Source organism: Phragmites australis, chromosome 13 (assembly GCF_958298935.1).
Source record: "Phragmites australis chromosome 13, lpPhrAust1.1, whole genome shotgun sequence".
NCBI classification, from domain to species: Eukaryota; Viridiplantae; Streptophyta; class Magnoliopsida; order Poales; family Poaceae; genus Phragmites; species Phragmites australis.
In genome coordinates, this window is record NC_084933.1 from 9,015,588 (window position 1) to 9,027,994 (window position 12,407).

Genomic DNA, 12,407 nt, shown 5'->3' on the forward strand with positions numbered 1-12,407 from the left:
GGATGATTATGAATTTGAATGTATATTTGGGAACAATCAGTGTATAATAAAGCTTAGCAATGACAATGTTGGTTATGGTTTTTGCCAAGGTAAGCTCTATGGACTTGCATTATTTATTCTCTCTGAATCCTTGAATGTGTCCAGTAAGATTGATGAATGTAATGACGCCTCGTCCAAACTATGGCACTGTCACTTATGCCACATTTAAAAGGGGATAATGGAACAACTCATTCAAGAAGAGATATTCCACCCTCTTGATTCCTCTGACTTATGCCCCTCTATTGATTGTATTAAGGGGAAATATGTTAAGCAGATTAAGGAGGGAGCCACCCATAGCACATGATTATTAGAATTGATCCACACTAACATATGTGGGCCTTTTCCTATTCCGAGTGTGGATGGATACGACTCCTTCATTACATTCTCTAATGATTACTCCCGTTACAGATATATCTTTCCTATTCGTGACCAATCTGAATCACTCGATAAGTTTAAGATATTTAAGGCTGAAGTAGAAATCAACACAATTTAAAGATCAAGGTAGTGAGGTCAGACTGAGGAGGAGGGTACTGTGGCAGACATGCTCCCTATGGGTAGATTCCTAGTCCTTTTGCACAGTACCTTCAGAAAAATGGTATAGTTCCACAACATTCAATGCCTGGTGAACATCAACAAAATGGAGTAGCTGAAAGGCACAGCCGTACTCTTATGGATATGGTACAGAGTATGGTTAATAACTCTAGTTTGCCAGATAATTTATGGCTGGAGGCATTAAAGACAACCACCCACATATTAAATTAGGTCCCCAGTAAATCTGTATCTATGAAACCTTATGAATTATAGACTGGGAGAAAACAAATTTTAAGATATTTAAGGAGGGTGTGAATAACTTAGCTATCAGTGCCTGGCATAAGAAAATATTGGTGGGTGTTAATTTGCGCAAAAAAGAGGAGACGCAAGAACATGAAACATATATTCATATTGGTTCAATGTTGGTGACATGCAATGCATTTAATTATCATTGGCATATTTTCCACGACCTTCCAGGGACGCGGGAGACTTCCTTTTATTGTCCTCCATGAGTTCAATTTGACCCATCGGAGATTAAAGATAAGGAAGTTTTAGATCGTCTCGGATCCAACTTGTCACTACGAGACATGCTTGGAGTAAAATTAGCATAACTCCCTTATACCAAATTCGATGGGGCATATGAGTACTTGATAGAAAGCTTATTCATTACGTTTTGAATGGATCTGGTCCCATAGTTAGATTCATTGTGTGTGCATAATAATGGTAAAAAAATTGCCTGATTGTGTTGAGTCCGAATTAGAGTCTCCAGTCTAGTTTGAGTCCAACTATGTGTATTGGCTTGCCTACATGCCTTAAGGCCTAGGGCTGATGCCATTGTATCTTCAAACTTGTTTATTGAGTGTTTCTTGAAGGGTTTCCTTAAGAAGGAGAGAGATGGTGCTTCCATCCTCGTGGTTATTTTATGCTAGCGTGGTTTTAGGGCTTGGAGAAGAATGTGATTAAATTTTTTTTTATCTCAGTGTGTCCTTGATTTCCTTGGAGACCCATCCTTCTGATCGTGATGCAACTGTGCCGTGGGTGGAAGACTTTGTTAGGGTTTGGATTACATCTTTGTGTAAGCCGAACTCCTTTTATCTTTTAGAATTGCTGCAGTTCTTTATTTGCTGTTCATGTCAATATTTGGGTTGTTTGGCTTGAGATTGCTGCTACTTTGTTATTGAAATGAAGAATAGAGAGGACAGCATAGTTTTGCTGTTCCTTGATTAAAAATGTAGAGAAGTATTTGTGCTGAGATTGCACCACGAAAGGTTGGGCAAAAAATACGGCATTGCAAGCATGTGCTCATCAAGTGGTGTCAGATTTCAGGTTGCTCACGGTACTTCTGAATATTTCTATTGCTTTGTTTATATAGAAATTGTAAGATGATGAATTCTGAGACTTCTAAAGTTGTTGATACTTCCAATCGTTGTGTTGTTGATGAATTGCCTAATGTGCCATGTCCTATTTTTTATCCTAACATGTCTACTGAAGTTATGAGTGGATTGGAATACACATGTTGCTATTTGGAGAATCGTATGGATCGTGGTTTTGCTGAGATGACAAAGACTTCTATTTTTGTGATTGATGCATGTCTACCTCCATGACATGATGCACATATTGGAAGGTGTTCCCGTGCTTCTGACCATCACGCTTATGATGCTGAAGATGAGTGCCCGGGACTATGATCTAATGGTAATGATTATCATCGTCAACCACAACATCCTCCTCATCAACATGACGCTCATATGGAGTGACTTGGTACTAATATTATTCGTGTTAACCATTATAACAATATGGTTGGTCAAGCTATTCGTGTTCCCCTAGATGAAGGGCTTGGTCAGTTGAAACTTTTCATGCCTTTTTTTGGGGATCGGGTGAACCAGACGAAATTTTGAGTGGGAGATGTGCTGTGATCAGATTTTGATAGCCATAATTATTCTAAGGTGAAGAAGGTATGTGCCACATCTATTGAGTTCACTGGGTATGCTTTGACTTGGTGAAATTCTTTGTGTCGTGCCGGAGGTCATCCACACACTTGAAGATATATGAAGGATATTATGCATCGTCGCTTTGTGCCTGAATATTTTACTAGGACCTTGTATACTAAGATCATCTTGAGCAAGGTGATCTTAGTGTCAATGCTTATTATAAGGAGATGAAACTTTTGATGATTCGTGCATGTATGCAAAAGGATGAGAATGCCACTATGTCTCGGTTTATTATTTGTCTAAATTGGGATGTGTAGGAACATGTTAAAACTGCACATTATTACGATATGCAAAGTTTGGTGCATGTTGCTCAAAGGGTGGAACAACAACTAAAGGCTCATCGTGCTACTAGTCTTTCTCGTTCTTTTCAGCGAGACAATGATAGGGGAGCAGTGATATGGACATGCTGCATGAGACTACAATTTGTATCGACCAACTTCGATATGAAGGATCTTTGTGAAGCCTCTTTTGTTTTGGGCATTGAGATTCACCAGGTCAGGTCCAAAGGGGTATTATGTCTATCCCAGAGGGCTTATTTGACAAAGTTCTCAAAAGGTATAACATGCATAATTGTTCTACATCACCTACTCCTATTGTTAAAGGGAATAAATTTGGTTCATTCTAATCCCTGAGGAATCAACTAGAAGCTGATCAGATGAAGATGATTCCTTATGCTTTGGTAGTCGGGAGCATTACATACACTTAGGTTTGCACTAATCCCAACTTAGCTTATATAACAGGGATGTTAGGCAGATATCAGCCAAATCCAGGATTAGAGAACTAGAAAGTTGTTAAAAACACCTTGTATTATTTACAATGCGCTAAACATTTCATGCTCATATATAAGTGGTTTGATAATCTTGAGGTTAAGGGTTATTCGATGCTGACTTCGCGGGGTGCATGGACACAAAGAAGTAGACTTCAAGTTATATTTTCACTCACTGGAGGAGCCATTTCCTAGAAAGGTCCAATAATCCCTTACTGCATCTTCTACGATGAAATCCAAGTTTGGGGCATGTTATGAGGTCACTAGGCAAGTTGTATGGCTTAAGAATTTTATCTCATTGAGAGTGGTTGACAACATAATCATGAACTTTTATCCGGTATTCTTTTTGAGCAACAATTTGTCAAATGATGCTACCAAATACATTGACATAAAGTATCATATTGTAAGAGATAGAATTTAGGATCAAACTATTGAGGTCGAGCATATGTACGAAGTCCATGCTTGGCGACGCACTAACTAAAGGCTTACCACCCAATATATTTAAAGAACATGTTGCTGATATGGATTTAACTGATAGCCTATGATTATGAGATAATAATTTTAAAGATCTCAGTTTCATGATCCTGGATATAAAGGACCATAAGAAAGAAACCAATTCCCAGGGCATAAGTTTCATCCATGTCAAAATGAAATTGTGTGCTATTGATTATGAGGTCTAGTGGCATTTTGATAGCTGTTGTGATTGCATTGTCTTGGTGCACCATTTTGTTAAGTTGTGGACTAATGATGATTAGTCGTTCGATCAGGTGGGAGAATGTTAGTTGTGATCTCATGCCCTTTGCAACTAACTAACCGAAATTAGGGTATAATGGGCCCACTAATGCGCATGTGATTGGTGGGCACAGCCTTGCTTTGGTTTTGGTCCCGATCACCTAGCACCACATATAAAAAGGGGGAACTAGCGGCCAATCAGTCACCCATATCGCATAGGCTCGTGTAAACCTTAAAACTCCGATCTAAATCATGGTGCTCATGGTGACCAAAGACCAACTACCACCTCAACCCATCAGTGGTGGCTACACCGACACCACCTCATGCTCAACGTCAACTCCGGCGATAACTGAGAACATTTACATCGATGGTTGATATCTTCACCAAAGTACAATACCCTGTCGCGGTTCTACTTTGACCCATCAAGATTGATGGATGGCGTCTACTAATCAAGGTTTTACTTCTGCTGCTCCTTTGGTGCTTAATACTTTTAGGCTATGATTAGCGACTGATTAGATCACTAAGAACAATAACATCAACTTGTGTTTTATATAGTATAGATTAGAGTTGCATAACAAATATTGCATATTGCTAACCGTATATATCAAATACTGATAGATTGTTAGTTATATGCATTAGTACTATATATCAACTACACTTGTATTGTTGGATCAATCAACAATGTCAACTATGTTGTTCATCGATCTAGTTTATATTTATACTAGCTAGTTTATACAAATACACGGCAAAGTGGATATTGATCAAACAAAAATTGTTGCAAACATAAGTATTTTGAATATGTATGAAAGCTACCTCCATAAGCTCTTGCCATTAGAGATCCACTGCACATACATACTTCTATTCAAGATACGTCAAATCCAAGTTGCATGAGTTTTAAAGAAAGTGCGATGCACATTGTGGAGAAAAAAAATGCTTCCACATAAACATTTGAAGATGCTAGCACTACTTCTAAAACCCCCTTCACTGCCAGTTTTGGAGCCAGTAGTGGGTAATGGGAAGTGGTAGTCCCCGACTATCACTGACGGTTGGGTGGACCGACAATGAAAGTGGTCATCACTGCTGGTCGAAACCAATAGCCTGTGGTATCACTACCGACTGGTGGTTTCGGCCGGTAGTGATGTCTAGAGCATCACTGTCGGCTGAAGCTTTTAGCCGGCAGTGTTTTGCCTCTCCTCCCTCTCCTCTCTATCCTCCCTGTCTCTCACCTTCTCAATATCTCTATCTCTCTCCTCTCTGTCCTCCCTCCTTCTCTCCTTGATCTCTCCATCTCTCTCTCCCTCTCAATACATGCATACAATAAGACACATTTTTAGTGTAAATAAATAATAAATACACATTATTAATACATAGTAATTCATGTCCTTCATTAATACATAGTAATTAATGTCATTCATTAATATTGTGTCATTTAGCGATATATAAGCAGTCTAACCCCCTGGTAGACTTCCTCCTTATCGCATACTCTCTACTATAAGGTACGGTGTCATATGAAGATTTGTCCCGCGTTGACAGCTCGATCGGTTCATGAAACTCGCCGTTTGGGTTGATAACAAGCAGCATTTGTTCTTATCATTTGAACACAAAAGAACCACAACTAGCATTTGTTCTTATCATTTGAACACACAAAAGGACCAAGGCAGCATCTGTTCTTATCATTTAAACACACAAAAGGACCAAGGCAGCATCTGTTCTTATCATTTGAACACACAAAAGGACCGAGGCAGCATCTGTTGTTATCATTTAAACACACAAAAGGACTACAAGCAGCATCTATTCTTAACATTTGAACACACTAAAGGACTGAGGCAGCATCTATTCTTATCATTTAAAGCTCTTATCATTTGAACACATAAAAGGACCACAAGCAGCATCTGTTCTTATCATTTGAATACACAAAAGGACCACAAGTAGCATATATTCTTATCATTCTAACACACAAAAGGACTAGCCCACAAGCATATGTTCTTATCATTTGAACACACAAGCAGCTGACCATGAATCAGTACGAACTTGTGCTTAAACCCTAGGAATTGGAGGGGAGAAGGAGATAGAGGGGGAGCCAGGAGGCCTACCTCGATGTCAGGGTGGTGGTCCATGGTGACGACGATGGTGAACGAGGGAACAGGGCATGGCAGCGCGGGGTCCTTGGCATCGGGGTGGAGGTGGCGGGCTCCTCAGTGTTAGGGTGGTGTTTCTCGGTGATGGCGCCGGTGGACAAGGGTGCAATGCAAGGCAGCACGGGCTCCTTGGTGTCAGAGAGGAGGCAGTGAGTCCTCGGCGTCATAGTGGTGGTCCTCGGAGACGACAGTGTTGGATGACAGCAGAGGACATGGCAGCGAGGGCTCCTCGGCGAAGGGAGGCGATTTGGTGGAGGGCACAAGCTAGGAAGGGAAAAAATTTCTACATGTCAGAGGGCACGAGCGTCGAGCACTTTTATAGGGGAGGACTTTTAGTGCTGGCTCAAGATGACGATCAACAGTGAAAGGGGATCTTCACTGCCGGCTCAATAGGACAACCAGCAGTAAAACATATTTCACTACCGGCCCAATAAGTCCATTAGCAGTGAAACAACTTTCACTATCAGTTGAATATGTTCACCAGCAGTGAAACCCTTTCACAGTAGGTGCAGGGTGCAAAAATTTTGACTTAGCTATGCGCACGCGCCGAGACTCGAACCCATGATCTGCCCCAAGTAAGACTGAACAATTAAACAGCTATGCTACTCAAGTGTTTTCGGTTGAGTTTGTACTATCTATAATTATTAATATTCTATTGACCCAAACTCCTAATACATATTTATTTAAATTTGAACATCCTATATACCAAAATTAAGTTTTGTATATACCTAAATTTCATGGTTCAATTTTATAATTCAATGAAAAATTAAAATAAATATGTTCATACCTAAGTTTCTATATTGGGGCTTTCTATATATCTTAATTTCATCGATAAATATTTTAAATCATTAATTGAAAATAAATATGCTCATAACTATAGCTAATGTAAATCATGTAATATGCAAATAGCAATATACTAGTGCTATTGCTAATTCATTAAAAATCAAAAATAGTAATACATAGCAATATTGCTTGTGCTATTGCTAATTCATTAAAAATAAAACAAATATGCTCAATAATAAAGACATCTTCCACCGTAAACTACATGTTGAAGCTTCCATAACATAAGTGAGGTATAATTGCATCTAAAACAAATTCATACATAGTAAATAATACAATTTAGCTACTTTGTCTTAATGATTCGCCCTTCAATATGATCACGACGTACATATGGAGGTTCGTCAGTGTCTTCCATGAGACCTAGGTCGACGTTTTCTCCGAAAGGAGGTAGCGTGTCGAATTAATTGTAGTCTTCCTCGTCAATGACATTTTCCTATGACAATCCTTATTTTTCCTTGAAGAACCACATGACGCTCCTCCTTGTTAGCCGGGTCCGGGTCCTTAACATTGAAGACCTGCATAACATCATTCGCAAATACAAGTGGTTCTTATTTGTATCCAACAAGTTTTTGGTCCACTGTAGGGAAACCGTACTTGTTGATCTTCACACCCCTGGGAGTCTGACCCATTGGCACTAGAAAAGTGGAACCTCTAGCACTCCATAGTTGGGCTCTCAGATCTCCTCTATGAATCTACAGTAGGTCTCCCTATTTTCATTGCAGTCGTAGGCATCTATATGGACATCGCTATTTTGGTTGGTGCTCTTATTCTCTTAAGCTCTTGTATAAAATGTATAGCCATTTATGTCATATCCTTGGAATGTGAGAATTGTAATTGACAGTCCATGAGCCAATACATTCAACTGAGCACACTTTATCTGCTTATCCATCACCTGTCTACGTAACCAGGTGTCAAAATGATCTCGGTGCTCTCGCATGATCCAAACATCGGACTTCCCAAGGTTTCTGGTGCGTAGCATCTTCTGGTGTTCTTCGATATACGAGTCCACTACAACTAATTGTTGCATAACTGTGAAATGTTCTTGCGTGAATAAAACGGGGTCGTTAATGTGGAATGAGTTTGCACCTATCGTCCCTTTCCCCTGTATCCTCCCCTCATGGCGAGATACAGGCACATCAATTGATTTGAGATTCATGTAGTTAACGTAGAAATCAATGACCTCCTTGGTTCCCCAACCCTCGGCCATGCAGCATTCTGGCTGATTTTGGTTAAGAACATATTTCTTTAGAACCTCCATGAACCTCTCGAAAGGGTATATCTGATTTTGGTTAAGAACATATTTCTTTAGAACCTCCAAGTATCCGTATCTCTTTCACAATGTGAACAATGAGATGCGCCATATATCAAAAAATGATGGAGGGAACAACACCTCAAGCTGGCATAGAGTCTCAACCACGTCTTCCTATAGCTTATCTAGCTTGGTCGGATCGATTGCCTTCTATGATATTGTGTTGAAGAATGAACACAACTTTATGATTGGGTTTCGGACCTTTGGTGGCGGAATACATCTAATTGCAATTGGAAGCATATGCATCATCATCAAATGACAATCATGAGACTTAATGCCAGTTAATTTCAAATCTTTCATGTTTACTAGTCTCTTTATGTTGGTGGAGTAACCGGATGGAACTTTGATTCCATGTAAGCACTCCCACATTGCAATTTTTTCGCCTTGCTTAGACTGTAGCTAGCGGGACCAAGATATTTGTCACCTTCCATATCTTCAGGATGTAGAACTTGTCTGAGTTTCAAACATTTTAGGTCCTTTCATGCTTGGAGTGTATCCTTTATTTTGCCAGGTATGTCTAGTAACGTAGCAATCAAGATATCACACACGTTCTTCTCAATGTGCATGACATCGATTGGTGTGTCGAACCACCAAATCCGGCTGATAAATTAAGTCATAAAAGACATATTTATTTTTAAACATAGGAGCTCTAAGATTAGATTTCATAACAGGTATACTCCCGTGTCCCTTTCCAAGGATACCCTAAATCCCTTTACCATCTCATGTACATGTCTCCCAGTGCAATGCTTAGAAGGTGATCGACTCTCAACTTCCCCATCAAAAGCTCTCTTGTTGCTACGGTACAGGTGATCCTTGCGAAGAAATTTATAATGACATAGGTACACAATTACTTGGTTGTTCTATGGCCACAAGCTCTCTGTTTCATCCAAGCAATGCACATATGCACAGTAGTCTTTGACAATCTGGCCTAATACATTGCCAAGGGCTAGCCAATCTTGGATTGTTATGAACAACATTGCGTGTAGGGTGAAGTTCTCTCGTTTGTATGCATCCCATACCTACACACCATCGTTCCACAGTACTACAGGATCTTCCATTAATGGTTTCAGGTAGACATCAATATTGTTGTCAGGTTGTCTCGGCCCTGGTATCAGCACCGACATCATAATCTATTTCTGCTTCATACACAATCAACAAGGAAGGTTGTAGATACATAGAGTCACAGGCCAAGTGCTATGACAACTGCTCATGTAGCCGAATGGATTCATCCCATCCGTACTCAACTCAAATCTTATATTCCTCACATCTTCTGCAAAGAGCTCCTTGCATTTCCTATCAATGTTTCTCCACTATGTAGAATCAGCAAGGTGTCTCAGCATCCCATCATCCTTGCGCTCCTCAGCGTGCCATCACATCAGTTTGGCATGCCTTTTATTCGTGAATAAATGCTCCAAACAGGGGACTATAGAAAAATACCACATCACCTTGATGGGAGATCTTTTCTTCTTTCCTTCACCATCGGTATCATCACCATCGCGCTTGTACCGTGCTGCACCATAGATGAGACACGCTTTCAAGTTTGCATGCTCTTCGCAATACCACATGCAATTATTTGGATATGCATGTATTTTCTGCACTTTCAACTACAATGGGCACACAATCTGTTTGCCCTAATATGTGTTTTCTGGTAGCACATTTCCCTTTGGAAGTAATTTCTTCAAGAATAGTAACAACTCTGTGAAGCTTGTATTAGACCACCCATTTCTTGTCTTTAATTGTAGCAGTGAAAGCACGGTACACAACTTTGTGTGCTCCTTCTCGCAGCCCTAGAACAACGATGTTTTAGAGTCCTCTACCATATGCTGTAACTTTTGAAGCTCCCTTTCATTGGTGAACTTCACCTCCCCATCGCGCACCATCTATTCCAGATCATCAACGTCAGCTTTGACCAACATCTCCTCTAGATCATCATCGACCAACGTATCTCTGCAGACGGCATATCGGTGTATTCGTCGGCTGGCATATCAGTGCACAAGTTTTTGTCTTCTCTTCCAATATATTACCCTTCCTGTACGATCTCAACTTCATCGTGCTCGGTCCAACAGGAATAGCAAGGCATAAAGCCCCTTGGCGGCAAGTGAGAATGTATCTGTTGGGTGGTGGAAAACTACTTCTTGTTCTCGCAATCGACGCATGAACATCACATATATTGAGACTGTATATTTGACTTGTACGCCGCGGCTGCTACCAGGAAACACTCCACGTCGTTCTTGTACTCCGCACTCACATGGCTCGCATCGTACATCCATCTTCTATCCATCTACAATTATATCATTATTGTAAATCCAAATTCATAACATCTAGAAAATTTTACAATCACAACCAAATAAATTACCTCGTCATCTCCTACCGGTAATTTTTCCGGGTTGGAGGAGCCGCCTTTTGTGTGTTTCGCGTCCACTTCCGATGAGTGTTTGTTGGTGTCATCCCTAGTATTTTTTTATTATTATCCAATCCTTATGTAGGACTAATGAAGTACAAATGAAAAATAAATACGCTTATACATAAAGTTTCTATGTTGGAGCTTGCTAACTAAATAAAATATAAAAAATACAATTGTATTGTGATACATACCTAAATATCATGGCGAAATTTTCTAATTCATTAAAAATCAAAATAAATATGCCCACACCTAAATATCATGGGTAATTTTTATAATTTATTAAAAATCAACCATAAATATAGACATACCTAAAGTTTCTGTATTGAAGCTTGCTAATTAATTAAAATATAAAAAATATAATTGGAGCTTGCTACATACCTAAATATCATGGGTAATTTTTATAATTTATTAAAAATCAACTATAAATATAGACATACCTAAAGTTTCTGTATTGAAGCTTGCTAATTAATTAAAATATAAAAAATATAATAGGAGTTTGCTATATCATGGCTAAATTTTCTAATTCATTAAAAAACAAAAATAAATATGCTCATACATTTAGCTAATGTAAATCAATAATAAAGACACTTTCCACCATAAGCTACTAATTGAATCTTCTATATCATAAATGAGGTATAATTGCATCTACATTGTCTCAAAACATTATAGACGTAGGTTTATCTCCATCATTTCAAAATCTAGAGCAATTTAGCAAATAAAATTCAACTAGAAATAGATTGGAGATGAAGTTACATACCTTGGAAGACCTAAGGCATGATGATTCCTTAAAATTTTGAAGCTACCAAGAACTTGGTGACCAAAAATGGCCGCCACCAAGCAAGCACGGAGCTCCTCTCTGTTGTGCTCGAGCTTGGGTAAAGAGAGGGCGAATTTATATAGCTGAGACATCACTACCGGCTTATATAACCAGTCGACAGTGATGTTCTACTATCACGGCTAGACAGTGGCTTAAGGTAGCAATGATGAGGGAGGTAGGCATCACTGTGGGCTCAAGCCATCGGCTCACTGCCGGTTCATAAGCTATGATGACTGATTCTTCCCGCGCGGCTTATGAACATGTAACCTTTCCTTTTCTGAATGGTACACTTTAAGACGTTTAGAATAGAAGAACCGACAATGATGCCATATCACTGCCGACCCATTAGGAGCTGGCAGTAATGGGACGATATAAAAAGGTAGTTTTGTAGTAGTGTAGGGAGTATTGATCAGGGGAAGAAAATATGCTATGGCCTTGCTTCTCTTCTCAGTAACAAAGCAGAGAATTAATGGCTCCGATTAGTAGGCATGAAAGCGATGCCAATTGTCTTGCTAATCGATACAAAAAGTGAAATAAGTAATGGTACTAGTTATTTTGTAGGGCTAGTTATAAGGTGTAAGTATTTAGTTCATAGTTGCATGATGTCGGATTTTGTTACATCTCCATTACTATTTATCCTTTATGGTTTTCCCAATAACAATTGTGCGCCCTCCTTCGGATGTCTCCAACAATTCATCTCGGCTAGCTATAGGCCACATCGGATTTTTACCTATGTGGAGTAGAATATTAGATATATAGCCTTATCCCAATATATTTAGAATTCCAAATAAATCCTAAAGGTCCAACTAAGTGGAGGTGGGGATGTATCTTTTAGTCCTACCT